This window comes from Heterocephalus glaber, unplaced genomic scaffold, assembly GCF_053883595.1.
Source record: "Heterocephalus glaber isolate CG9 unplaced genomic scaffold, H.glaber_assembly_v1.0 deba00001571, whole genome shotgun sequence".
NCBI lineage: Eukaryota > Metazoa > Chordata > Mammalia > Rodentia > Bathyergidae > Heterocephalus > Heterocephalus glaber.
The window spans coordinates 10,731,022-10,755,780 of NW_028258356.1; the positions used below are offsets into that span (position 1 = coordinate 10,731,022).

At 35.8% G+C, this 24,759-nt stretch overlaps 1 pseudogene; it reads left to right on the forward strand.

Moving 5' to 3' along the window:
* The first annotated feature begins 15,176 nt into the window (after positions 1-15,176).
* On the forward strand, positions 15,177-15,288 carry LOC147823678 (small nucleolar RNA U13; annotated as a pseudogene).
* The last annotated feature ends 9,471 nt before the right edge of the window (positions 15,289-24,759 follow it).

The following is a 24,759-nucleotide window of genomic DNA, read 5'->3' on the forward strand; positions in this document are numbered from 1 at the left end:
AAAAGCTGAACAGCAGCTGTAGGGATCTAAATGAAAGAGGGGCTAGTGTACCCTGTAATCCTAGTGCTCAGGAGACTGAGACAGAAGGATTGCTGTGGATTCGAGGCCAGCCTGGGCTACATAGTGAGTCCCTGTCTCAAAAAAATACAGCCAGATAAAGTTTTTTTACTTTATTTTATTTTACCTTATTTTTGAAGTACCAGAGGCCAAACTCAGGGTCTTTTTCACACTGAGCTACATCACTATTCCCTCTCCCCCTTTAAAACTTATTTTTGAACCAGGATATTACTAAGTCTCTAAGTTGCCCAGGCTTGGCTCAAACTTGCAGTGTTCCTGCCTCAGTCTCCCAGAGTAATCCCAACAATTACAGGCATGTGCTGCCATGCCTACCTCCAATTTGGATTTTTTCCAATTCCATTGATGTAACTTCTAATTTATTCAACATATATATATAATGCCAGACACTGTTCTATTCATGTATCAGTGCCACATTTAACAATGTTTTTACTTATAAAATATATTTTACCATCTAATTGAAAAAGTGCATCTCATTTTATTTATTTTTTTAGACTTTCCCTGCATCTTGCATTTGCTTGTTTCTCATTTCAATCTTAGAACCAGTTTACCTGGTTCTAAAATAGGTCATGTTTGTATTTTTATGGGATTACACTAAATTTACTTAGGGAGAATTAATATCTTTGTCTTGTCCAGAATAAGAGTATCTTAAGTCATTTGATTTATCTTTTCGAAATTCCTTACTAGTGTTTTAATATTCTTCATAAAATTTTTCTCATTTCCTATATATTTATTTTTAGCTTTTTTCTTTCTGTTTACATAAAAGCCTTTAGCTTCCATATATTAACTTGGAATTATTTTATTATTTCTAACATTTTTTAAATTTTATTCTCTTGAATCACCTACATAAACAATCATATACCATTAGTAAATAATAATAATAATTATGCTTTCCTTTTTCCAGTTTTTATTTTTATTCATTTTTGTTATCTAAGCATGTTTGCTGAGTAATAATGGTGATAAAGATCCTTTACTTACAACTGATGTTGATGGGAGTGGTATGCTAATGCAAGCTTTTTGTCATAGCTAAAAACAGAAGTCTCCATTCAGATTTTTTTTTCTGGTACCAGGGATCGAACTCGGAACCTTGTGCTTGAGAAGCAGGCAGTGGAACCACTGATCTAAATCCCCAGCCCTCCATTCAGATTTTTAATCATCAAAATTTTGCTACTTACCAGGGAGTAAATTCTTGACAACAGAGAGGTTTATGCATAATTCTTTCTGGTAATGGGGACTTATCATAGGCTATTTGGAATAGAAGGTTATAAGAACAAGAAACTTTGACAATGTGGTTGCTAATTACTCTTCTTATTTTTTGTTATTCTAACATTTTTACACAATAAGTTTCTCTGAAATTTATCCCCTTAAGTTTTACAGGCTATACAGACATGAAATTATCCAAAAGAGAAACTTAAATGACAAAAATGTTACTTTATTGCTTTAAAATTCCTCATCATTTAATGAATGTACTGGTAAATAATAAAACTGGTAAACAAGAATAGGAAAAGATCACAAAATCTAAGTTACCTAACAGCACACTAATTTTAATTCCTTAATTAGTGAAAATTTGGCCTTCATTTAGGTTCTTTTTTTTTTTTTGGTACTGGGAATCGAACTTAGGACCTTGTGCTTGCCAGGAAGGCACGGCACCACTGAGTTAAATCCCAGGTCCTAGGTTCTTTTTTCTCAAACATGTAAAAATGTAGCCCCTACTTGTCTAATCTATCAATACTCAAGATTTCCTGTTTAGAAAAATTGCTTTGAGATTATACAAAGACTTTAATTTTCACATTCTACAATGCCTTAAATATAACATGTTTTAAAATGTTGACAGAGAGAATGTTAGATAATTCACTCTGTGTGATTTTTATATTAGTAATATGTTGCAATATTTGTTGAACAGATGAAAGGCTTTAGTCTGATATATGCATCAGGTTTTAAAAAGATGAGGAAATAAGTAGTTTAAAAATATATTACTACAAAATATGTGATGGATTTATATGGAAACTTTATCAACCATTATGGTTAAAATTTATTTTCTGTATTTTATTTTTTAATTTTATTTTTATTTTTTTACTTTTCTTTTAATATACCCCAAAGTCATTGTAACCCTCTAAATCTGTTATCTATTAATAGTACATGTGTTGAGGTAAGGATATCTGTAATGCTCCAAATTGTTGGTTTTCAGATGTTTTAATCTCTCTTTTTTTTTCTTTCAGGTTTCAGTGATAGAAGCAAAGAACTAAATTCAAGTGATATTTCATATTCTATCTACAATGTGATAAAACTAAGAAAATTTTGGGTCAGGGATTTAACTCAGTGGCACTGCACCTACCTGGCAAGTGCGAGGTCCTGAGTTTGATTCCCAGTACCAAAAAAAACTAAGAAAATTTTAATCATCTGGAAAAGATTATTCAAAACAATCCCTTTGGTTTAATTCTCTAAATTTTAGCTACTCACTTGATAGGAGCCATTGCAACTACCAATAAAAGGCCTTACACTTAGAAATGCAAATAATATATATTAATATATAAATAATTTTCAGATCCATTGGTAAATGATGTTAAATGAATAAATACAGTTAATAAAGATTTTGTTTTGATAGTTTAGCTTGCCTTCCTAGCTGTAGAGTTCAAAATTAGTAGATGAAAGTCTTTGTAAATAGGGAAGGGTGGGGGAGGTGAAGGGAGGGCAGGGGAATGGGAAAAAATAAGAACCAAGATACATCATGTAAAGGTACAAGATCCCAATGATGAATGTAACTGTATTTTATACCTAAAATGTACCAATGAACTTAATGGAAAAAAATTAGTAGATCCAACTGTTGATATATGACTAAGAAATGTTTCACAGTACTTTTCCAACATTTTTTATATGCGAAAATGTTCATATTTATCTTCCAAGTTATCTTAGATGTTTTAAAATTTCCACGGAATAAAGAGATAAAAGGATGAAAGAATGTAAAGTTTTCTGTCTTGTGACTGGTCACAGATTTTCAGGTCTCAAGGGCATTTCTAGATATCAGAGGCTGGTTTCTCGAATCATTTTATAAGGCAATGGCCAGTATTCTGGGCTCCTTCATTTGCCCGGGAGAGCTTTATACTCAGAGTTTGTCTGGCTGGTGATGAAGATTTATTGAAAGGATACGGGAAAGTTAGGAAGAAAGGAAACCATGGCAGCAATTGAAAGGCCAGGCCTAAAGAACTAAAGCCTAGTGTAAACTATAACAGCAGATTCAATCATCTCGCATTCTTATGACCATCGCCTCCTGTTTCTCTACTTCTTCCTAGTTCATACTCCTTGGGTTATGTTGCATTTAAAATCCATTAAAAAAAAAAGAAGAAGAAGAAGATCTGATTGATTCAATTGCCCCTATACAATATCACTTTCCTCTGTAGGTTAGTTCTCACCTCAGGTTCCAGGCTACTCTATGGATCAGAGTTACCCAGTATCTTGACCATAATCCACAGCGATAAGTACATTTTACATGTGACCTTATATATACATGGATATGCTTTAAGATATTACTTAAACTACATGTTTTACACTTTGATTTTTTTGGGGGGGGATAGAGGGAATTAAACCCAGGGGCACTCTACCACTGAGCTTTATACCTCCAGTCCTTTTTTATTTTGAGACACTCACTAAATTGCTCAGGCTGGGCTCAAATTTGTGATCTGCCTCAGCCTACCGGAGTGCCAAGATTACAGGTGTGCCTGATTCTGATATTTTCTACTCTTAATCAAGACTATCCTATTTCTTACTATTCTGTACATTTTAAAAATTGATAGTTGTCAGGCTGAGGATTTAGCTCAGTAGTGCCACCACCTGCCTCGAAAGCGCAAGGTCCTGAGTTCAATCCCCAGTACCCCCCCCCCAAAAATTGATAGTTGTCATTCATGTGCTGAATTGATTTCATCACTCTGCAAATTATAAAATAGTGCTATATAGATTAGTCTTCTCAAACTCTAATGTGCATGAAAAGCACCTACTGATCTGTCAAAAATGCTAGGGGTAAGCTCAATGGTGGAGCATATGCTTAGACTATGTGATGCCCTGGGTTCGATTCCTAGCACCAACACACACACACACACACACACACACACACACACACACACTCTATGATTCAAGTAAGTCTGAGATACCTACTATATTTCTAACAAACTCAGAGGTGATGCTAACACTTGACAGTACTGTGAGATGTAAGCCTCTGGGTATTACTTTTCAGTTCTTGTGACCTAGTCCCTGGTTAATCAACAAAGAGGTTTAGAATCTTAGTATTTTTTTAAAGCATTGAGAGGTATGCACAAGGATCTTTCATTACTGCATTGAGACTGTGGCTATCATGGAGATTTAGAACAGCGTAGAATTTTCTAGTACAGTGACACTTAGTTCAGGTCGTGTGTGTGTGTGTGTGTGTGTGTGTGTATGTGTGTGTATTGGGGATCAAATTTAGGACCCTGCGCTTGCAAGACAGGCGCGGTGCCATGGAGCTAAATCCCCAGCCCACTTCAGGTCTTAAACACTATAGAATCCACTCAATGAGTATTTATTTATTGAAAACGTACTATGTGCCAAGCTGAGTTGCAGGATAAGATAAACTTCTCTATATTTTATGTTCTAGTGGGGTGAAAATTAAATCTTTAATTTCAGATTATACTTATGTACAATGAAGAGAAATGAAGCAGTGTAAAGGTGAGGACAATGGTAGTGTGGGGCGCTGGATATTTATATTGTACATTTAGGGAACACCTCACGGGGTCAGTGACATTTGACAGAGACCCAAATGAAGGGAGACAACATTGGGAAAATCTGGAGAAAGGACATGCAGGCAGAGAACAGCACAGGCACTGGTCCTGAGGAGGGGAAATGGTGATGTTGGAAGGTTCAACAGGAAGGCATGTTTGTCTTGCAGGGAGTAAGAGGGGAGAGTGAGGGGCGATCGGGTTAGGTAAGCAGCCTTGATCATACAGGACCTTACAGGCTGAGGCACATTTTCAGTCAATTCTAATAGTGATTGGAAACACTGGAGGGCTCTGAGCAGGGAAGTGAATGAAATTTCTGTTTTACATGACCACTCTGGTGGATATGGGATGAGAAGGGAGAACTATGGGGACTGGTTAGGCCTTAAAACAGTACCCCATATCGATTTGCAGTGTCTGCTAATAGGACTATGCACATTTGGTTTTTAGTTATTCTAAATTTGAAGTGTCTGCTAATAGGACTATGCACATTTGGTTTTTAGTTATTCTAAATTTGCAGTGTCTGCTAATAGGACTATGCACATTTGGTTTTTAGAATAAGGGATGTATTATTTGGCTTTACTGTCACTGGGCAATACCAGGCATCCACAACTTAAAGGAGGAGAGGTTTAATTTGACTCACAGTTTGACTCCAGGGTCAGCTAGTTCCAAGGTAGAAATATCATGGTGGAAGTGCATGTTGGAGAAAGCTGTTTAGTTCATGGCAGCTTGAAACCAAAGCAGAAGAGTGCCAGAGAGGAACTGGGTGAGAGACCAAACACCAGCCTACTGAGACACACCTATAAATGTGCTCCACCAGTTCCCCCAGGCAGATCAAGCCAGTCAAGCTGAAACCACCCTAACCAACACGGGATAGATGAAAGTATTTTGCTGAAGTACTACAAGACTGAGAATATGGAGATGCTTGTTTAAATTAAGACTTTGGTTAAAAATTGACATCTAACAATGCAAGATGCCAAATTCAATAAAAGATGAGTCAATGAAAACCTTTTATAGACTGCTCTTCTGTAAGCCCAGATTTCTAGGTGAGCTCTGAGCCTGCATGCTGTCAGCCTGACCTCCACGCACTAATGTCCAGATATCCAAGTAGAAAATTTCATCTGCTTAGAATAATCAGTACGCCATGTGCTGAGCTTGCCTCAAGCAGCAGTATAGGAATGTGGCTTTTATTTTAATTAATGAAGTAGTATATAGTGGTTGAAAGTGCCATCCCATGGGGCCGGGGATTTAGCTCAGTGGTTTTGCCACCTGCCTTGCAAGCAGAAGGACCCGAATTCAATCCCCGGTACCAAAAAAAACCCCCAAAAAATCCAATCTTCCTCTTGAGAATTTGCTGATCTTATTTCCCATGTTATATTAAATCATAAGTATCTTCACTTTTAGATTTGATGGTGGTACATGAGGATGATGTACCTTATTTGTTATATCACAGAGAAGGAAAAAGTCCCCGACACTGTCAATTAGGTAGACAAACCATCAAATATAAGACCAATCTCAGTTTCACAAATGCTAAAATGTGAAAAAAGCATGCTTTTTTTTTTTTTTTTGAGAGAATCTCACCATGTAACTCAGGTTGGCCTCAAACTCACAGTGCTCCTCCTGTCTCAGTCTCCCAAGTGCTGGGATTACAGGTGTGCACCACCACATGTGGCTTAAAAGCATGCTTCTTAAAATTAATGAAATATGTATTATCATAATCCATCCAGTCAGAAACCTGGAAGTCATCACAGGGCCACCCTCTCTCAAGTCTCATATATATCAATAAACTGTTTTGGGTTTCTACTTCACAAATCTCATGCTCTGGTTTGGAAAACTGATCCATTATCCCTGTGGTAATTCCATTAAACACTAAGTCACTCTCCACATGTCTTAGTTACTTTTCTAATTGCTGGGATACAATACCTGAAATCCACAACTCTAAAGAGGAAAGATTTATTTTGGCTCACAGTTTGTAGAGGTTTCAGTTCCTAGTCCTGGCTAGATCTATGGCAGGGCAGGCTAGCAGAGAGGTATGGCAGAGAACCAGCTCACAGTATGGCAGGAGGCAGCAGAGAGATCAGTAGAGATATCAGTGGAGAAAGGAGGAGATAGCCCCTTCCAGGCCATGCCCACAGTGACCCACTTCCTCTGACCAGAGTTCACCTCCCAAATCACATTTAGCTATAAACTCACCAGTAGACTAATCCACTGACGAGTATCATGCCACCATTATCCAATCACTTCTTAAAAGCCCACTTATGAGGGCTGGGGATTTAGCTCAGTGGTTCCACCGCCTGCCTTGCAGGCACAAGGTCCCGAGTTCGATCCCTGGCACCAAAAAAAAAAAAAAAAGTCCACTTATGACACGTGAGGCTTTGGGGGGGGACATGTAAATATAACAGTACATTAATGACATTCATCATTGGAAATTTGCACCTTTACATAGTCTCTCTTGGTTCTTATTTTTCACCCTTGCCCAGCCCTCCCTTCAACCCCTCCAGTCTTCCCTATTTATAAAGATTTTGTTCCTATTTTTCCATTTTCTCATATTAATCCCATTCCCTTCTATCCTTTCCCCTAGCCCTCCCACTTCCTTCCCCTTTGCCCCTTTTCTTCCTATTTCACATTACCTATTATATTGTATACCTAAAATGTACCAATTATTAGAATGAATAATCCATAATGTAAAATAGGAAGAAAAGGTCCAAAGGGGTAGGGGTAGTGGGAGGCGCAGGGGAAAGGAAAGAAGGGAAAGGAAAAAATGATGAGAAATGGAAAAAATGGAAATAAAGCCTTCGTAAATAGGGAAGGGTGGAGGGTGTGAAGGGAGGGCTAGGAATGAGGAAAAAATAAGAACCAGGATGCATTATATAGAGGTACAATTCCCAATGAGAAATGTAATTGTGTTGTATACCTACAATGTACCAATAAAAGAATTTAATATAAAAAAAGCAAAACAGTACATTAAAAGCAAAATGATTTTCCAAAATATAAATTTGATGATTACTAAATTAAGTTTTTTTCTAGTTTCATGGTAAAGTCTAATCTCCTCTTCATAACCTTAATATATTTCATAATCTTGTCATCTTCTTTTCATTTAGGTTTGTTTATATACAAGCAGACTAGTGGGTAAAATTTTTGTTCTTAGCCAGGCATGGTGGTACACATTTATAATCTCAACACTCAAGAGGCTGAGGCAGGAGGACTGCCTTGAGTTTAAGGCCAGTCTGGCTAAGTAGTGAGTTCAAGACCAGCCAAAACTACATAGCAAGACCTTGTCTCAATAAATAAATAAATAAATAAATAAATAAATAAAAATATTTTATTCCCCTCTTCTATAGTGCCTTTCCTTCTCCTGTTCTCCCTTGAAAATGCCTACTTATACTTTAAGAATCATCTCAAATGTTGCCTCCTTGGGAAACTTTCTTTGAAGCTCTGTGCCTACTCTTAAAGACTGTAAGTGCTTCTTCTTCTGTATTTTAGCATTTATCAATATTTTATAATGACTTAAGCATCTGTATTGTGAGCCCCTCAAGATGAAGGAACACAATCCTGTACACTGTCATATCCTCAACATGCAGCATCGAGCCAGATGTGCAAGCGGGCTCTTAACAAGCATTTGCCAAATTATTAAATGATATGCATGTGAAAAAAAAACCACCTTTAATATATAAGATGAGAACTTGAAAATTCTGAAACGTACAAAACTGCAGCCCTGTTTCCCTTTACCCCAAGGGTAAAGTCTATTGGGGTAGCTTGAGGCCTCAAAGCATGAAGGAGCCCAGGTTTGTGAGACAAAACAACCTGAGCAACCACAGACCGTGGGATGCCTTTTTGTCTGCCACTTTCATATTTAACAAAAGTTGATTCACGTGACTTTTATCCTTAGAAATTATTTTAACTCTCATTTCAAAGAGTCATAATTGGGTAATTTGTAAAATTAGTCAACAATAGGGGCCGGGGATTTAGCTCACTGGTTTTACCACCTGCTGCACAAGTGCAAGGACCCGAGTTTGATCCCCGGTACCAAAAAAAATAAAAATAAAAATAAAAATTAGTCAACAATGTAATGCAAGAGAAATACCCTGTCAGATTTTTCAGTATAACTCTCCGTAAAGGCAGATAGTTAGAAACCAGAAAATTGCAAAGAAAGCTTAATAATTCCATATGTAAACTATTCTTCAAGTTCTTCTAAGCCCAAAGTGATGATTTTTTTTTTTTTCCCATTTCACATCTTTCTAAACCTTAGCACCTTACACAGTGGCAGTAGCCTGTGGGTACTTAATGCACACTGATTGAAAAAATATTGAAAGGAGAAGCTTACTTTAAAAATTTTTCCAGCTTTATTTTTGCCTTAGGCTTGTTTCTTTCAAACATACAAAAACAGAAGAGAAAATATACCCAGTCTCTAAGCCACTAAAATCATAGCTGACTGCCCTGATGCCCTATGTTATTATAACGTAGCTATAACAATACAGAAAGCAGTTGTTCAAATGTTCAAGCTGGAGATGTAGCTCAGCAGCACAGTGCCTGCCTGGAAAGCACAAGGCCCTGAATTCAATTCCTGGTACTAAAAAAAGCAGGTCAGAAAGCAATAGGTCTATATTAGAGATAAATGAGGCCCAAATTTCTTATTTTTATGTGATATTACTCTTCTGTACTATGATCCATGAAGTTATGAAAGGATTGAACAATGAAAGAGAGTATCTGGGCTTTTCAAGAAGTCAAGGGACGGCTGGGGATTTAGCTCAGTGGCACCATGCCTGCCTGACAAGCACAAGGTCCTGAGTTGGATCCCCGGTACCAAAAAAAAAAAGTCAAGGGAATGGTAAGAAAAGATTACTATGTTACATCAAACTATTAAAAAATTACCATTTTGTAAAACATGGTTGAATATCAACAATTTCATAAGGTTCAACCTAATAGCTGAAAGGTGAAATAGAAGAAAAGCACTTCTGAAAATACAAAATATGTTCACACCAAGATTATGTTCTGAAGGATTCTACAGAAATTAAAATAGCCCTTCAGCATCAGGATCAATCAGACTCTATAGCATATTAGTTAAAATATCAATTGTTTTAATATTGTTTCTTTTAAAGTTTGAAATTTTTTTAACTGACAAATAAAATGTATATATTTATCCTGTACATGTTGTTTTGAAATATGTATACATTATGGAATGACTAAATTGAGCCAATTAACATACCCATTACCTCATATACTGTTTTTGTAATGAAAACACAATTCCCTCTCTCAGAAATTCTCAAGAATAAAATAGATCTCTTTTCTTTTTTTTGAACAGGGTCTCACTATGTAATTCAGACTGGACTTGAACTCACTATGTAGCCCAGGCTGGCCTCGAACTCACGCTGATCCTCCTGCCTCAGACTCCTGAGTGCTGAGATTATAGGCATGCACCACCATGGCCAGTTTATAATAGATCTCTTAAATTTACTCTTTCTATCTAACTGAAATGTTGTGTCCTTTGAGAAATGTTTCCCCAACTCTCCCTTGCCCCAACCTTGGAAACCAACATTCTGTTCTTTACTTCTGAGCTCAACTTCTTTAGATTTCACATATAAGTGAGATCAGGCAGTATTTGTATTTCTTTTCCTGGTTTATTTCATTTAACATAATGTATTTCAGGTTCAACCATGCTGCCCCAAAAAATAGGATTTCCTTCTTTTTAAAGGCTGTGTTGTACAGCATTCCATGGCACATATATTCTACATTTTCATTTCTTTATCCATTCATCCACTGAGGGACACTTAGGTTGGTTTCCCAACTTAGCTACTGTAACAAATGATGCAATAAATATAGGAATACAGATATCTCTTCAACATATCAATTTCATTCCTTTTGAATAGATACCCAGTAATAGGATTGCTAGATCATATAGCAGTTCTTTAACATATAAATTTTAAAGTCAGACTTTCTTTAATTGAATCTTGCCTATATCACTTATTTTATGATATTGGTCAAGTTATTAATTTTTTCTGACTCTGTTTCTTCACTTGCAAAAGAGGAAAATAATAAGATTGCAATGAACTTTAGCAGTGGCTGGCATATACCAAGTTTCTTTTAGATGAATGGTGTTATTTCTACCAGTCCTCTTCAGTTAAAGAGAAAACCTTGAAGTTAGTAGTCATTTATGTTGGTCCAAATAAGAATTTGGAATACCTAATTATTTTCATAGATTTACTAGGGAAGATCAATCTTTGGAGTCAAACATATCTGAGTTTGTCTTTTGGAGAATTTAGGTTTTCCACTATCATTTCATGTGTAAAATGGGCACAAGAATATACCCTAATTCACATATTTGTTCTGAAAATTAAATGAAATTATGTATGGGAAACTCTCAACAGAGAACTCACAAAGTGCTTAATAAGTGGTAGCTATTACTATTAATAATAATCAACTACATTGACTTGTAGGCTAGATATTTCTTCTTTCAGTTTCCTAAAGCTATCTGATTAAAAAAAGAGCTTAAAATGTAATAATCATTGCCTGATTAAAGTTTTTAAAAGCTAATTAGAATTGTGTCTTACAAAATAAGTTCTGATGATGTATCGTATTTTAAATAATTGAAATGTATGAACAATGTTATAATTTGCAAATAGGACTAGTTCTGTTGTAAAGTTCTTAGTGACAAAAATGTTTACAATATTCAAATAAAATACTATTTAGTCTATTGTTAAAGATATTTTGATGATCACTATGATAATGGATTGATAAAAATCTTAGAGGGTGCCATGATCCATTTCTCTTTCTTGTATTCCTATATAGCTTTGATGGATGTTTTCATTAATAGTCTTCAGCTCTAGGGAGATATTCTTCCAACCAAAACGTTCTTAAAGATGAAAGACCAAACATACTTGCTAAAATTTACTTGGAAGTTGGGAGAGAGAGGAGGGTAGAATATGAACAAGAAAAAAATCAGCTCAAAATGAGTTTTCTAATAATTGTGAGAGGCACTTGTGTAGAAAAACATTCCTAGAGATCTGATCATAAAGAGAAAGAATGAATCCAAGGTGATAATAATGCTCATTTGATTAATGGAAAGGACAACACTAAAATGGTTACAGGAAAAGTGCTTTTTATGTAGCTTGAAAAGGTAGAGAAATTGATACACAATCTCCTAACACCTCACTGACTAGGAATGTATTTTTCCCTGAGGCTCAAGAGCTTTAAAGCCACATGAAATATTTCATTGTCTTGTGATTCATAATGCTGGCACACCTTACATCACACTCAATTAAAGAACAGTGCCTGTTCCTACATACCATCCTCCCACAGAGAAACTGAAGAATAGGAAGGCAAGTGACATTGGCAGAAGTAAAATCTTTGCTCCTAAAGCAAACATTTGTTCATTTTTTGTTTGTTATCTCTGTACCTGTCTTTGAAGTTGCTGCTTCAAATATCACTGTGTGCTCGTATTCTTTTTTAATTTCTATCATTCGACAACAGTTTAGTTTTGGTTAGAATTAGGCAGATAGTACCCGAAGGTTCCTTCAACAGGCATTGGTTTTGATTATGGAAGGAATAAATCAGTATGCCAGAATGATTTAAGTTCATTATTTGCTTTCAGGCAGAATTAGTTCAAATCCAAGACTTGCTATTTATGTCAAGTCTCTAAGTCTCAGTTTCCTCATTTGTAAAATAGGTTTAATAATATTTACTGCATTTGACTGTTGAGCATTAGTTACATGTAAGCCACTCAACATAGTGTCTGGCATGTGCTAAAAGTATGTGAATTGTTTTTGAGCTTTTTATTAGCTAATGTTTGGAGAACTGCAGGACTTATAGGATGACATTTACTTAGTGGGAGGGGACCTCAAGCCTTTCTTGCTTCATAGAGTCTTTAAGCAATAACAATCTCATATGCATTTGATCTTACTTGCACACTTTGATATACCTTCATTAGTGTTTCTATGGTAGGGTAGAGACTATTATCTCAAAGAATAGGGTAACAAGAGCAGAAATGAGACTTCCGCTTCTGAGAAGACAGAGTAGGCATACGGGTACTTTTCCTTACATATTAAGTATAACTTAAAATTCTAGACATTATTTATAAAACAAACATAGACTCAGGCGAGGAAAACAGGCCAGCTTGGGATGGTGGGACTCGAGGAACGACACGGTAGTAAATTCCTCAGGTTTTCTTTTTGTTTTAAATATCTTAAATTGATTGCTAGAGAAGCCCATAACCCACAAGTTCCAATAGGCACAGACAGACCAAGAAGGCCTCTCAGAAAGACTGCTTTGTCTAGCCAGAAGTCTGGGAAAGGGGCAGTCTAGAAAGACAGAAAAGGGTAGCCCCTGAGACAACAACCAAATTACTCCAACCAAACATCACAGAAAAGTGGCTCCACCCCTACCCATACCAGAAAAGGGCAAGTGCAGAGCCTGGAATTCCACCCTCTCCCGGTTGAAAAGAAGCAACCCAACTCCCCCAGGCTGCACAGGGTAGGGTCGGAGGAGGCGGGGCAGCAGCGGGACGGGGACTTTCATTCCCTTAGGGCCTCAGCCGCTCCTGGCAGGGAAGGGGCGCCCCTCGCTTCCCCGGGGCCGTGGAACCGGAGGAGACCTTGTGGAGAGATCGGCCTCGCCCCACTGTCCGCTGTCACAAGCCTAGAAGTGGCGGCTGCTTTAAAATCTTTTCCATGTCATTCTAAACTCTCTGTCCTCCTGGAGTTGGCACTTAATGAGTGTCCTTTTTTTGAGATCTTCCTGTTCTCAGTATAAGTGACATTTTAAATTGAAATATGGACATTTGGATTTCAGGTTATGAGACTGTATCTGTGTGTTCTGGCTGGCTTCCTCTGAAACCACGCTAGCAGGAGAAAGTAGGTGGGGGTCCTTTCAGTGAGCAATCACAAACGTGCTCCAAACAAAAGCCCAGAAAGTCTAGGCAAAGAAAAGAAGAAATGAAGAAAAATCAAAGGGAAATTTAAAACAGAAAAAACAATTTAAAACAGAAAATTTTAAAACAAAAAAAAATCAAAGGGAAAATTTAAAGCAGAAAATAACTGCAAAAACTCATTCTCCAGCAGCAGAATGATGACAGAGATAAGAATCAGTGAACTGGAAGATAGAAAATAGAGATTACCCAATAAACAACAGAGGAAAATAGACTGAAAAAAAAAAATGAGCAGAGTCTCAGGAACCTACAGAATAAAAGCAAAAGATCTAACATTATGTCTTCCAAATTCAGGAAGGAGAACCTAAAGAAATAATAACTAAAAACTTCCCAAATTTAAAAATAAATGAATAAAATTGAACAATGTTGAATTTCCAAATCTATACATTCTAGAAACTGAGAAAATTCTAAACAGTATAAACCGAAAGAAATCCATGAGACATATAAACTTCCTGAAAATGGAAGACAAAAGACTTTGAAAGTAGCAAGAGAGAAATGACATACTACACACATTACCTTACACAAAGGGACAAACAAATGAAATAACAGTGGATTTCTCTCTCTCTCTTTTTTTTTTTTGAACAGGGATCAAACTCAGGACCTCGGGCTTGTGAGGCAGGTGCGGTGCCACTGAGCTAAATCCCCAGCCCAACAGTGGATTTCTCTTGTTAGAAATCATGGGAGGCAGAGGAATTGGTACAACAAAAGAACCACCAACTCAGAATCCAGCACAAATATCTTGCAGGAATGAAGGGACAGTAAAGGCATGCTCAGATGAATAACAGCAAAAGAATTTGTTGCCATGGGATTTACCCTAAAGTAGTGGTAATGGAAAAATCTTAAAATAGAAATAAAGTGATAAAGGATGTTTTGGAAACAACAGAAGAAACAATGCAAGAAGGACAACCAAAAATATGTTTAAATACAATGTATTTCCTTCCTCTTGTATGTTTGTTTGTTTGTTTGAGACAGGGTCCTCCTGTGCAGTTCAGACTGGCCCTGAACTCACTATGTAGCCCACCCAGGCTCACCTCAGACTCATGTCTGAGCAATCCTTCTGTCTCAGCCTCCCAAGTGCTGGAATTATAGGCATGTGCCTCCACACTTGGCTTTTCTTTTTCTTCTTGAGTTTCTAAATTAAATTTGATGGTTTAATAAAAGAAAATTACAACACCATCCAGTGTGGATTTAAATGAATACAGAGAAGGTGGGTATGGTGGCAAATGCTTCTAATCCCAGCACTCTGAGAGGATGAGGCTGGAGAATCACAAGTTCAAGCCCAGTCTGGGCAACTTAGTGAGACGTTGTCTCAAAGTGAAAAGTGAACAAGAGCTGAGGATGTAGCTCAAGGAAAAGGCCCTGTGTTTGATTTCCAGTACTGCAAAAAAAAAAAAAAATGAATATAGAAAACATATTTAAGATAATATAATAAAAACGAGATCCTTCTGCAGTTTATAAGCATGAATATTGGGTTCTCATGCTATTGTGTGAAATGTGCCTTTCTTTCACTCTTTTTAACACAACATCGGCACATTATCCATTGGGGTGAAAAAAAAAATGAAAGGAATAAACTTCTGCACTTCACTCAACTTGCTAAAATGATGACACCAGCCAACTTTGATAAGTTATATATATGTAATATAATACCTAGAGCAACTCATAAAAACAATAAAAACTGTGTTAATATTTACATTCAGATAAATAAAAATGGAATTCAAGTAATGTATGGGAAAAGAAAAAAGAGATAAATGAAAAACAGAGTTATTAAACAGGAAAAATATAAACTGGCATACTTATGCCCCCAAATAATAATTAGCTTAAACGTAAATGGTTTAAATATGTCAATTAAATGACAGAGATTGACAGAATAGATTGAAAAACGTGGCCCATATGTATGCTGTGTATAAGAAACTCACTTCAAATATGACATTGGCAATTTGAAAGTGAAAGAATGGAAAAAGATATAGCATACAGATTTTAGTGAAGAAAAAGCAGAAATAGCTACACTAACATTAGAGCAAAGGAAATTACCAGACACAGAGAAGATTATAAATGAAAAAAGTCAATGCACCAAAAGGATTTAGTAATACCAAATGTTTATGTACCAAAAAAGAGCTGCAACATATATGATGGGGAGAAAAAAAGAATTGGAACGAGATATAGGCAAGTCCACAATCAAATTTGAGAACACTATACTTTTCTCTCAATAGTGTTTACAACAAGGAGGTAGGAAATCAGCAAAGATATGAAGAACTAACAATGCTGTCAAACAACAAGGTCTAATCAACATTTATAAACACTCTGACAACACACTACTTATTCTTTTCAAGTGCCCATGGAATTTGATACACCAAGATAGATGGATATCAAGAAAAATGATAGACCATAAAACAAACCTGAACAAATTGAAATCATATGGAATATGTTCTCTGACCACACTGGAATTAAACTACAAATCAATAATAGAAAGATAACAGGAAAATTTCCAAACACTTAGAAACTAAACATTCTTTTTTAAAACAGGTTTCACAATGTAGTACAGGCTGGCCTTGAAATCACTATGTAGCCCAGGCTGGCCTCAAAATCGCAGTGATCCTACTGTCTCAGCTTCCCAAGTGCTGGGATTAGAGGTGTGTACCACTGTGCTTGGCTTAAACATTCTTCCAAGTAAACAAGTCATTGAAGAAGTCTAAAAGGAAACAAAAAATACATTGAACTGAGTGAAAATGGGGACACAACCTATTAAAAATTTTAGGACATAGCTAAAGCAGTGTTGAGAAGACATTTAAACATTAAATGCATATGTTATAAAGACAAAAAGTCTAAAATCCCTTACCTCAAGAGCCTAGAAAAAGAGCAACAGCAGACCAAAACAAGCAGAAGCAAGGAAATAATAAAGGAAAAGAGTATACATCAATTAAATTAAAAGCAGAAAAACAATAGTGAAAAATCAATGAACTAATAAAGACCTGAAGTCAATGAATCCTATAGCTAAAGTAGAAGAAAAAAGAGAAGGCACAAATGGCTACTATGTTAAGAATGTTAAATTAGCACCATGAATGAAATAGGAATAACACCACAGACTTTGAAGATGTAGGAAAAATAGGGAATAATAATAACTCTTGGGCTGGGGATTTATCTCAGTAGTTCTGGCACCTGCCTTGCAAGTGCAAGGTCCCCAGTTCAATCCCTGGTACCAAAAAAAAAATAAAATAAAATAACTCTGCACACATCAATTCAACAATTTAGATGAAAAAAAATCCTTGAAAACCAAACTATTACAATGTACCCAATAATTTTTAAAAAATGGTTTGAATAGATAATAGCTATTAAGAAAATTGAATTTGTAATTTTAAACTTCCCCGAATTAAATAGTTAGGCCTAGATGGTTTTACTGGAAAATTATATCCAGTGCTTAAAGAAGAATTAACACGAATTATACATAAACTAAAAATGAAAGTTGATAAATTAGACTTCATCAAAATTCAAAATGTATGCTGTGTGAAAGATCCATTAAGTGAATGAAAAGACAAGGTCTAATGTATATAGAGAATTCTCAAAACTCAGCAGTTTAAAAAATCCAGTTATAAACTGGGCGAAAGACATTTCACTGAAGACAATATATAGATAACAAATAAGCATATGAAAAGATGTTTAACATCATTAGCCATACTGCAAATTGAAACCACAATGATATAACACTCCACACCTACCAAGTATCTAAAATTCTTTCAAAGGAGCAAAACCACCAAATTTTGGTGAGGATAGAAAGTATGTCACCCTACATTGCTGGGAGGAATGTCAAATGGTGTATCTACTCTGGAAAACAGTTTGGCAGTTTTTTTTAAAAAATGACATAATGACAACCATTGCTCTTGTTGGTATTTGTCCCAGAGAAATGAAAATGTATATTTACATAAAAACCTATACACAAATGTTGATAGCAGTTTTATGTGTAAAAGCTCCAAACTGCAAACAACCCAGATGTCCTTCAGTGAGTGACTGGTCAAAAGCTATGGTGGGGCTGGGGATTTAGCTCAGTGGTTCCACTGCCTGCCTCGCAAGTGCAAGGTCCCAAGTTCGATCCCCGGTACCAAAAAAAAAAAAAAAAAGCTATGGTACATCCCATGGAATACCCCTCAGCAACAAAAAGGAACCCTCAATACACCCAACAACCTGGATAAACCCCTAGAGGATTATGTTGAGTAAAAAGTACAGTAAATCCTACAAGAAAACAATATGATCCCATTATATAACATTCTTCAAATGACAAAATTATAGAAATGTAAATGTAGTGAATTCTCAAGAGCAAGATGGGGAGGAATGGGAGTAGAAGTATGTGGATGCAAAAAAGGGAAACAGAGATTCTTGTGGTGTTGGAATAATTCTATATCTTGGCTGTATTAATATCAGTATCCCGGCTGTGATATTTTACTATAACTTTACAAAATGTTACCATTGGAGGAAACACGGGATTTCTCTCTCTCTCTCTCTTTTTTACTATTGTGTATGAATATACAATTTTCTCAAAATGAAAAGTTTAATCAAAGAAAACAGAAGTCCTAAATTTTCTGTGGTTTTTTTTTTTTTTTTTGGTTCCGGGGATTGAAGGGATTGAACTTGGAGCCTTGCGTTTGCGTAGGAGGCGGCGAAACCAAGGAGCTAAACCCCCAGCCCCTAGAAGTCCTACATTTTAATCCTATCCAAGTGATTTATGGAGAGAGACGCCAAGTCACTCAGTCTCAATGTGCTTCTCATCCATACTGTGGAAGGATAATACCTGTTGTGTACACTGGAACTGGACACTAACAAGGAAAAAAGGCTTAAGAACCTGACACAGGGCTACGGACTTAGAAGCAAAGATGTCTAGGTCAGAGAGACGTTAGTAACTTTCTGTTTCATTAGTCCACATCTGTTTTTTTCTGGACCCTGCGGACCACAGGCAGGACGCCAGAAGAGTGATGGAAAGCGGGGTAGACTGCTTGGCGCGCCTCCTTTTCCCTCTGTCTTCCAATCCTATTTCCCTTCTCCCTCAGTCATGCGTTTGTCTGTTTTCCAGATTAGAATTCTAAGTGATTATGTAGAAGAAAAAATAGCGTTTAATGAAAGGATTTTCAAACTAACTCGTCTAGTCCCAATTTTTGATTTTATAGATCAAGTGATTAAGAACCAGAGAGATTTTGTGACCTGCTCAAGCCTTTGAGATGGTGGTGGAGCTGAGAACAGAACAAAATTACTGACCCTCAGGCTTGTGTGTGTGTGAATGTGTGTGTGTGCGTGTGTGTTTCACTGAATCAACTGAATCATAATATCTTGTGTTTTGAATGATTTCTCAACATTTTTGTTCAAAAATAGCTTCTTAAGCAGCTGGTAATTTGCCAAAGCAATATTTACTGTTGTCTAAAGGTATACCTTCATGCAGTCTTCCTTAAGCAGATAGGTAGAATTTGTAAACATGTTGGAAGTGGTGGTATCAAATATTGTTTCTAGGTGGATGAAATTTAGTGTTTTAAACATTGTTTAGGTACATACTGGGAAAAGCTTGTTGCTGCCACCTAGTGGTTTGAATGATAGCTATTAAAAGCTTTTACGCACAGGATATTTTAAATTCCTGCTTTGCGGTTGCAATTTTAATTATATATTAAATATCACAGCCAATTCCCTCAGCTATTTTATTTCTATAATACTTGAAGTGAAAAATTTTTTTAAGAATATTAAGAAAAATACTGAATTTGAGGCTTACTTCAGATGATTAAAAACTTTCTTTTCAATAGAACAAAAAGATAAATTATATTCAAACCCAAATTACTTCTTAATTACAATCAATTCTTTTTTTTTTTTTTTTTGGTACTGGGGATCAAACTCAGGACCTTGCGCTTGCGAGGCAGACGGCAGAACCACTGAGCAAATCCTCAGCCCTACAACCAATTCTTAAATAAAAATAAACTCAGTACAGATCCATAGTTATTGTAAAATTAATAAGCTCAGTGGGTACTTAAAAGTAATAATGTATTCATTTAAAACTTTCTATGACCCAGATTTTTCTCTTTTTACTAAATCGTGTATTACTGTGTGTAAAAGAAATCTTGTGGCCATATTAAAGACTAATGGCATAAGAGCTGCAATTACAATTAAGTGCATAATTTAATCAGTAGGAGATCTTAACCATCTGTGTTTTTATTGAACACTGATTTTTTTCAATGAAAAGTTACACTGAACACATATGATCCTGGTCTTAACATCAAAGTAATTATTTGAGCAGGCCACACCCATCCCTACAACTATTGAATATTCAAAACACTTAATTACATCTATATTCTCACCTTATAACAATTTTCTTTCTCTTATTAGGGGGTCATGAAAGGAGTGAATCATAAAATAATTTGTTTGCTCAAGGTGTCATTAACTGTAGAAATTGCTGATCTTTTGGCTGGCTCACTTATCGAAGCTATTTTCAAAACAATTATAACAGTGATGATTAGATACTTAAGTACAAAAAACGACTTTATCAGTACATGTTTGTGATACATAATGTAAACATAATTCATAGTGGGGAGTTGGCACAAAAGGTATCTTGTAGGCAAGGAGAAAGGAATTGTTAACAAGCCTATAAAGGGAACCTGAATAAACCCAAGAATAACAGGTTATAAAAATGCCTACTGAGCAGAATGGGACCAGTGATAGAGAAGAGAAAAAGGTTTTAGGAAAAGAAGTGAAACAACACAACAGGCAAAAGGGAAAGAGGCTGAGGCAATGGCTGAGTGGACTGCAAAAGTTCAAATAACATGAGAAATTTGGAAAATAAATTTAAGTGTCTTTAAAAAACTTTCCACCTATGCAAATTATGCTTTCAGTTGTTTCATATTTATTGTAATAACTGAAGTATTAATAAAACAGTTATCCAAACCACCCCCCCAAATAGTTGAACACTGGAGATAAATGCCCTTAAAATTCTTTAGATTAATCTTGAAAACATGAGAGAAAAATAGTGGTTGAAGGAAAAGTATATGAGGCCTTTTATGTTGATTTTTTGGAAGTTACATAAAGTAGAAAGGGAACTGAGTCACATATTGTTCAGATCCTAGATTCATAGTTTATGACCTAGGATCACAAGTTCAGTTTCTTCCTCTGGAAATGATAGTCATACTGCCACTTACAATATTATGGTGGTTGTGAGAATTAATTCATGTAATGTTCGTAAGATGCTTATGTCATTGCTTGCCACATAGTAGGTGATCAAGAATGTTAATTTTTTGGTGACTCAACATACTAGACAATATTTAGTAAAACAGCCAGGGAATGCTTGAGAGTTCTTTCCCATGATGTCTAGCCTCTTTATTGCATAGATCTGCATTGGCACAAAAACTCAGAAGTTGCTTTTTAACAAGTTTCATATAAAATTAAATCCCGCAGAATCCTATTATACATAATAATCACAAGTAAATTTTGTGCCTACAAATACATTTTTTAAAATCTTGTAATAATTAAAAGGTAATGAAATGCAGTCGTTCCATTTTAATTTCAAGTTGCAATTTCTTAGTTGAAATTTTTTACTTTGGAGCCATCATGGAACATTTTAAAGAATAAGGGAGTAATAAATCTGTAAACTGCAAAAATAACTCTATTTTTATGATCAGTATCAACTAAATGTTAAATGCTGGTGATTTCTAAAGAGATTTTTACAGCAAGATTTGAGAAAATATTCTTGCTATTAACAATTACAAGATAAATAAATGAATACAGATGATAATTTTTAAGGGTTTTACTCAATACTCAGTATGACTTCTGGTGTTCTTTTTTTTCTGATTTTTAAAAATTAATTTTATTGGTACATTTTAGGTATACAATATAATGACATTCATCATTGGAAATTTGCACCTTTACATAACCTCTCTTGGTTCTGGTGTTATTCTTGCCCCCAATCCAGAAACACAAATGTGCTATACCTGGCAAATTGTCACTCCTTGACATGTGTGTAAATTAGGGAGCCTCAACAACTATCTATGACACACTCTTACATTAGTAAATTATGTATAAAAATATTCACTTAGTAGTTTGCTGAAGAATATAACCGAAAAAAAAAAAAAAAAAAAAAGGCTGGCATATTGGTAAAAGGCAAGCTCAGCCCTTTTTAAAAAGAATCTGGAAGGGCCGGGATTTAGCTCAGTGGTTCTGCTGCCTGCCTCGCAAGTGCAAGGACCTGAGTTTGATCCCCGGTACCACCAAAAAAAAAAAAAAAAAGAACCTGGCAATAGTTAATGGGAAAATATAATTTAAATTCTTAAATAACATTTAAAATATTGAATAACAGTTTACATGTAAGAAATAGTACTTAATCATGTCTCATAAATGTATAGCTTTGTCATTTGAAATCTTATCCTTACTGTGGTAACACACTAAACGTATTTTTGTGTCCTTATTTTTCTGAGTAGATTTTTCTAAAAAATTAAGCCCATTATTTTTTGCTTTTTGTGAATTTATATTATCATCTCAAGATATATATTTAACATTATGCTATCAAGTTATTAAGTTATTTCCTGCATTTTGGGCATGTCTCACAATATGGGGAAGTTTGAATTTACCTGTATCCCTGATGTGTATATTTTTGCCAAGGCTGCAGGAGAAACACTTGGAAGGGGATTTCTTTACTCTGGGCAGTCCTCTAAACTTCTCTTCAACATAGTGACTGTCTTCTCTTACATTCCTCTCTCTCTTCCTAAAGAGGAAGAAATAAGGAAGTGAGCATAGGAGGGTGTGAACATTTCTCTAATCTCCCAAATCCAGATGGAAAGGAGAGAGGATGTGACAAGGAGGGGCTCCACAATTAAACCACTGGTATGTGGCAAGGAGTCCCTGAGGGTGTGAGAAGGCACAGGAATTTTCACATCCGTGATTTTTAAGTCCCCAGCACTCATTCTTCTCCCCTCTTGTTCCTCATTTCTTCGTTTCTTGTGTAAGAATTTAGTAGCAGTAACTGTCTCTTTCACATACTGCTTCATTATCCATCAACCTCGTGGGCCTGACAGGAGGAGGCAGAAGACTACAAGGTTACAAAATCCACTCACAATTCTGTGATTCAGTGCTGTTCGATGAAACTTTGTATTAAATTTTAGGAAGCATGAAATGCTTCATTAAGCTTAGTAGTGTAATTTTTTGTTAGATTCAATGAATTTTCCTTTTTTGTATGTCACTGAGTTAGTTTTGCATCCTATTGTATTATATATATTGTTCATTATGCTTAAAATAGTCCCTAAAATGGTTTCAATTTGTACAAGTATAAAGGGAAGAAATGACTCATTTAAGGGCCTCAGACAGAAATAAGACATGCTGCCAACCTATGTTCTAGTGGGAGGGACTGATGTTCCTACTCATAGGCAGTTATAACACTGGACAGAAGCACAAAGTACAGTAGTCCATGGGAACCAAAGGAAAACAGGTTTCTCAAAGGTGGTGCCATTTTATCTAGGTCTTGAGAGCAGGTAGGAAGCAAGGTGGATTGTGGGTGAAGGCATGCAAAGTCAGAGGCCTGAGTGCAAATATGCTAATGTGGCTGCCTTGGGAAAGCAAATCAAAGTGGGACTGAAGAAGCAGGCCTGGCACAGTGACTGGCATATAACCGATGCTCAATGTTGATAGAAAAGAGAAGGGATTATTTCACTCTTTGACTCAAAATCCTCCCATCACACTGAATAAAATCTTAGGACCTCATCCTGGTTTGTGTGGCTCTACATTTCTGCCTTCTTAGCTTTATCACCTTATTTCAAAACACTCTAGTTAGTTCTGCTCTAGCCCACTGTCTCCCTCTCTCCATTTCTCACTTCTCCACTTTTCTAGCTAAATGTTCCTCACACATATCTTTTTCCTGCCCACATTATCTAAGATAGCCACTCCACACTATTTAACTGAAGTGATTTACATTTTACAATTAATGCAGAGTAACAATTTTCTAACAGTGATCCTTTCACTTAATTGTATTCTAATATGCTTTCCTCAGCAAGTAGAGGAAAAAAGAGAGTGGGTAAATATCTTAGTGCAGGCAGAAGAGGATCTCTCATACTCTCCAGAATGCTTGATCTATGCCAGAGGTTACCTTCAGAAAACATTAGAATTTAAAAGTCATCCATTAAAAAAAAAAAGTCACCCATTTTGTATGCTCCAGGAGGGTGGGGGAATGTATATTTTGATCTACTGCCTTAAAAATCATCCCCAAATCTCACCACTAGAAATTATTTTCTTTTATATCCTTTTCTGATTTGCATCTAAATGTATATATAATAGTTAGACATGTATATTTTATTCATTTTTAATGTAATTTTAAGTTGGTGAGTTAAGTAAAATGTGCAAGGTTGTGTGTGGCAGACTGTTGTACTACCAGATTGTTTATAATCCAGGAATTTAGCAACAAGTTGAGGCTAACTGCCTTTGCCTTGGCTCTTTACAATTCTCCACAACTTCTCCACCCTTGCAAAACCACTTTGATCTCACTCAACAGCTGACCCAACAATGACTCATGTTCTTTACACAAACACACCTTTTACTTTAACTTATATACTTCCTCCTACCTGGGATGCCTCTTACTCCATGCAACTTCCATTCAATAAAAACAACTTCAATTTAAAAAATAACTATCACATTACCGAAATTTTAGAAAATAAAGAAAAAATACTACCCATAAAATAGCCCCCATTTGTTTTAGCTTTTTTTAATTGACACATAAAAGTTGTAAATTTTTATGGAGTTCCAGGTGCTGTTTGGATACATGCATACACTGTACAATGTTCAAATCCTTGTCTCCTCAAATATTTATCATTTCCTTATGGTAAAAATATTTCTTTCTTCTAGCTTTTTTGGAAACAAAGTACACAGTCCCTTATTGTTATCTATAGTTATCCTACTGTACAAAAGCTCTCAAACTCGGGCTTTCAGCATGTTAAGTATATTCTTCACCATACCACCTGCCCTGTCATTCATATTTTGAGACTTTTTTTTTTTTGGCTTGCTTGCTTACTTGCTTAATTTATT